General features: G+C 48.8%; 1 protein-coding gene across 1 annotated transcript in view; it reads right to left on the bottom strand.

Annotated features, from left to right (window-relative positions):
• The window catches only part of TMEM232 (transmembrane protein 232), a 122951-nt gene extending 121819 nt beyond the window's left edge, over positions 1 to 1132 (bottom strand). Inside the window, exon 1 of the mRNA XM_050945792.1 lies at positions 1026 to 1132. The gene's annotated coding sequence lies outside the window, so the exon portion shown is untranslated. The remainder of the gene's footprint in view (positions 1 to 1025) is intronic.
• Between the last annotated feature and the right edge of the window lie 4340 nt (positions 1133 to 5472).

A 5472-nucleotide genomic window follows, 5' to 3' on the forward strand; every position in this document is an offset into this window, starting at 1 on the left:
ATTTATTATTCATTAAGTGCTGATAATAGGCCAAGCACTGTACAAGACACAAGCTGAAGTGACGCTGGCAGAATTTACAATCTACAGCCCTGATCACACAAACACTCAGTCATTTGCTTACTACCTTGACTAGTCTCATTGAAACTGCTCCGGGTAGTAAGCACGATCCTAAATGTTTGCCAGATCAGGGTCTAAGGCTCTGCTCTTGCAAAAAATTACTTTACACACTGAGTAATCTCACTGAAGTCAATGGACCACTTGCAGCACATAAAGTTATACAAGTGGATAAGTCTTTGTAGGATCAGGGTTAACCACAAATACTTAAGCATGTGCATAGCTTTAAGCTCATGATTCATGAATAGTCAATGCCTTGACTTCAATGGGAGTATTCCCATGTGCAAAATGATGCAAATTCAAATTTACAAGATAAGAAGGAAGAAACAGAGGAGTAGTTTATTCTGTCATAAGTAAAGCAATTGTTTGAGAGAAGTTGTGTGTATTAGTCGAAGAGAGCCAAGAGTGATGGCAGGTTGTATTTATGCAGCTTTACACGCAATGTGAAAAGACTGGGAAGTTGTCAGAAGTAATATCAGGGATTGCTAGGGTTTCTTTATGGAGTCATTCCATATTAACTAACAAATATCTTCCCTTGAAAGCTGTGGTATAATTTGGCTTAGTGAGATGAAAATTAATCACAAAGGGAATTCACTTGACTTTGGCACTAGATTTAACAGGTTCCTTAGCATGATAACAGCCTTCTGGATGTATGCAAAATGTAGAGCCAGTAACACTGATACCTGAACGGATTCGAAAAGTCAGACTGTCCTTGGCAGGGCAGGAGAGGAAAGGAGATGGCAAGGCCACTAGCGTATCAGAGATGCAATGTGCATTCTGGAGCAGGGCTGATGGCGCATGGGGGACTCCAAGGGGAGGCTGGCAATCCCTGAACCTCAGACGTTTTAGAGACATTCTCGTGCCATCGCCAGGGCACCCAGACTCTGGGCACAGAGCCTCCTCCCGCTTACCTGAGTGTGACGGGAGTGGAGGCAGGAGCGTCCCTCAGCACCCAGCCTGCCAGGCCTGCGGCCGGTGCTCAGCCGCCGCCGGGGCGGTTGCTAAGGACGCAGTTAGGTTGGCTCCCAACCCATTGTGACGGGGGGAGGAGACGCTTCCGGCCGGCCGCAGCAACCGGCCCGGCGGCTGCAAACGTGAGTTGGAGGCGAGTTGTCAGTGGAGCTTGATACTCTACGCGCGCTCCCCTTGTGCGAGGAGGAAGCTGGGGGACGGGGCAGCCCCAGGGCGGGAAGGGCCTGGCTCAGCAGCGGGAGCCTGCAGGCAGAAAGCTCGTAGAGACAGGCGGGGGCTGGGATTGCACCTGGCCAGCGGTTAGCGACTGTAGGAGGGGCCAGGCAGGGGGCACCGGGGGGGTCTCGATGGGCCGAGGTTCCTCGCCTTGCTTCGCACACATTCTTCTCTCCTCTGCTGGGTTCGGAGTTGGCCGCCACACGTTTGGGGGCTCAGTCCAGTTTTCCCACCTCCCCCGACGTGTCGGCGGGTTCTGAAGTTACTGCCCCACCCCCCCCCCGGCCGAGCGCCACACCAGTTTGGCAATCTCTCTGCCCCTTGCAGCGGGTGGGAATGTTGGAGGGATTGCAACCCTCACTCCGCTCAGAGCTGCTGTCATGTCTCCTTATTAATCGTTGTTATTGTTACAAATTGCAGAAATCGGACAGGCTAAGGCATGAGACGGAAATGGGTGTGCTTCAGAAATGAATCCCGGGTTATTTTGAGATTCATGTTCCAATGGTTTTCTTGTGACATGCGTTTCAGGCCTTTGTCACTGACAAAGAGGTCTTAGCAAATTGAGTGGTGACTTTTCACTTTGTCTCCAGCCTCCTCACCGTCACCTGGGCAAGGAAATGCTAGTCTAAATTATTCTGTCCATCATGTGGTTGCACAGAGATATTTAAAAAAAAAATTTTCATGGGGGTACCTCAGCCATTCCTTATCATTTTGTTGCCAGCATATTCACCTCCACTCCCGCCTGGTGGTTGTTTTTTTCCTGGCTAACTCCCTATCTGTGACTAATCTGGTAACAAAAAGCCAGCAATAATATATCTTTGTTCTGTTTTATTGATATGGACAGATAATACTAGACTGTAAGTGCCTCCATCAACACATCACATTGGTGAGAACTGTAATTTCTCTTTTCAGCTTCGATGACATTTTGTGTCAAGCCTATTACAAATTTACCACACTACCCTGAGGACACAACCATCCGTAATAACTCTGAAAGAACAAGATACCTATGTAATATCATTAGCTGTGTATTACATTACCAACTGCATTTGCCCATTGTCACTGATACTTAGCCTTTTGCCCTTCTCTTCAAACTAAAAACTACTTCCTAAATATCTGACAGTGAGTGATCAAGCAAGTTTAGTAGTTAAGGTTGGCACAGACTGTTTCCAACTGGTTCTGGCTTGTCCCCCACATATGCCAGCTAAAGCAAAGAAAGCATTTTTTCACGCATATGGCAGACACGAGAATCATAGACCTCTACCCCGATATAACGCAACGCGATATAACACAAATTCGGATATAACGTGGTAAAGCAGTGCTCTGGGGTGAGGAGGTGGGGCGCTGCGCACTCTGGTGGATCAAAGCAAGTTCGATATAATGTGGCTTCACCTATAACACGGTAAGAATTTTTTGGCTCCTGAGGACAGCGTTATATGGAGGTAGAGGTGTATTTGAATTTTATTGTTATATTGGGACTGAAATCAAGTCTATACTAACCTGTGTGAATGTGAAATATTTTATAATTTATACTTGTCATAAACAGATTGTTAAGGGTTAATGTCTTTTCTACCTGTAAAGGTTTACAAGCAGGGAACTGGACACCAGACCAGAAGACCAATCAGAAGACAAGATACTTTTCAATTTGGGTGGAGGGAAGCTTTTGTGTGTGTTCTTTGTCCGTTGTGTGTTCTTCTCTCGGAGGGTCTGAGAGAGACCAGACATTACTACAGGCTCTCTAAGTTTCTTTTCAAATAGTTACTTTTTCTTTTCTTTTATTAAAAGATTTCTTTTAGAGAACCTGATTGATTTTTTTCCCCTTGTTTCCCTTGTTTTATTCCAGGGGATTGGGATAACTCACCAGGAGGGGTGGGGGAGACGGGAAGGGGGAGAGAGAGAATCTCTCTCTGTTTTCCTTGAATCTGTTTGCCTCTTTGTGGAAGGGAAGGGAGATGCTTCTCTGTATGGTGAATTAAGAGGTTGGATCAGTATCTCTCAGGATAGCCCAGGGAGGGAAATTTTGGGAGGGGGAAAGGTGGGGGAATGGTTTATTTCTCCTTGTTTTAAGAACCCAAGGGATCTGGGTTCTTGGGGTCCCCAGGGAAGGTTGGGGAGATCAGAGTGTCCCAAAACACTATATTTTTGGGTGGTGGCAGTGCTATCAGATCTAAGCTGGTAATTAAGCTTAGAGGATTCAGGTGCTAGTATCTCATTTTCTGAACTCTAAGGTTCAGACCTGAGAGGGAATGCTATGACAATACTGTGTGCAGATGTGGTTGCCGCATCTCAAAAAAGTTATATTGGAACAGGTTCCACATGAGGAGAGATTAATAAGACTTTTCAGCTTGGAAAAGAGACGACTAAGGGCAAGGGGGGATACAGCAGAGGTCTATAAAATCATGAATGGTATGCAAAAAGTAAATACAGAAGTGTTACTTCCTTTCATAACACCAGAAGTAGGGGGTCACTCAGTGAAATTAACAAGCAGCAGGTTTAAAATAAACAAAAGGAAGTATTGCTTTGCACAATGCATAGTCAGCCTGTGGAACTCTGCCCAAGGATGCTGTGAAGGCCAAGACTATAACAGGGTTAAAAAAAAGAACTAGATAAATTCTTGGAGGATAGGGTCATCAATGATTATTAGCCACGATGGGCAGGGATGGTGTCCCTAGCCTTTGTTTGCCAGAAACTGACAATGGGCAATATGAAGGCGCCAACTTCGCCTCTGCCTGTTGGGTGCTCGACACCCCACCCACCCATGGCCCCGTCTCTTCCCAGCCATGCACCGCCCTCGGCCCAACCCCATTCCACCCCTTCCCCGAAGTCCCCATCCTACACTGCTTTTTCCCACCCAAGCCCCGCCCCCTTCCCACCCCCATTCCACCCCTGCCCTGCCTCACCTTTTCTCTGCCTCCTCCCCTGAGCACACCATGTCCCTGCTCCTTCCTCTCCCTCCCAGAAAGTCCTAAGTGTCACCAAACAGCTGGTAGGCAGTGGGCAGGATGCACTGGGAAGGAGGGGGAGGAATGGGGACACGGCACACTCGGGGGAGGAGGTGGCGAAGATGAGAGAGCCTGGCTACCAGTGGGTGCAGAGCACCCACTAATTTTTCCCCATGGGTGCTCCAACCCCCGGAGCACCCACAGAGTCGGTGCCTATGGATCACTTGATTACCTGTACTGTTCATTCCCTCTGAAGCACCTGGCTCGGCCACTGTCAGAAGATAAGCTACTAGGCTAGATGGATCTTTGATCTGACCCAGGATGGCCATTCTTATTTTAAGCTACTAGGCTGACCAAATAGCAAGAGTGAAAAATTGGGACTAGGGTTTTGAGGGTAATAGGTACCTATATAGGAAAAAGCACTATCAGGACTGTCCCAATAAAATCAGAACATCTGGTTACCCTAACTGTCTGCAATAGGATATAGAGGCTACTTAGGCTTTGTCTATGTCTGAGATTGAGCCACAGTGATCAGCTTCAGGGCAACAAACCCCAACTGTGGAAGAGGAAGCACCGCTGGAATTTAAATCTACTGGGGTATGGCTACACTGAAGTTTCGAGTGTGGTCCCAGCGCCGGGAGAGAGGGAGGGAACGGAGACGCTTCTCTGTATGGTAAATTAAGAGGTTGGCCCCAAAGCCCAACCAGAGCTCTCCCAGCGCTGCACATACTCCACCTCCTCTAAGGGTGTAGCTTGCAGCACTGTTTACACTGAGGCTTTACAGCGCTGTATCTGTCAGAGCTCAGGGGGGTGGTTTTTTCACACCCCTGAGCACGAAAGTTGCAGCGTTGTAAAACACCAGTGTAGCCATGGCCCTGGAAAAGAGGGTGAGCACAACCGCTGCAAATCTCCCTTTGCCTATCTCCACTGGTGCCTGAGGTGGAGCCGACTCCCAAGCACGCACAAGGCCTCTACTGCCTTCCCCAGCCCCCGAGAGGGGCAGAGACTGTGACACCGCCCCCAACACAGCCCAGAGCGCGGGCACAGACCCACCCACTCACGGAGCCAGACACTCAGTGCAACCTACACCCCGCCCCGACGAGACCAATAGGACACCAAAGCTGCGGGCGGCCGCGTCGGCGATGCCTAGCGGCCTATCAGAGCGCTCCATGATCACGTGACTCCCAGTGGCTGCTGCCTGGCTTCAGGGCGTCGGGTTCCGGTTCCGACC

Source organism: Gopherus flavomarginatus, chromosome 3, assembly GCF_025201925.1.
Source record: "Gopherus flavomarginatus isolate rGopFla2 chromosome 3, rGopFla2.mat.asm, whole genome shotgun sequence".
NCBI lineage: Eukaryota > Metazoa > Chordata > Testudines > Testudinidae > Gopherus > Gopherus flavomarginatus.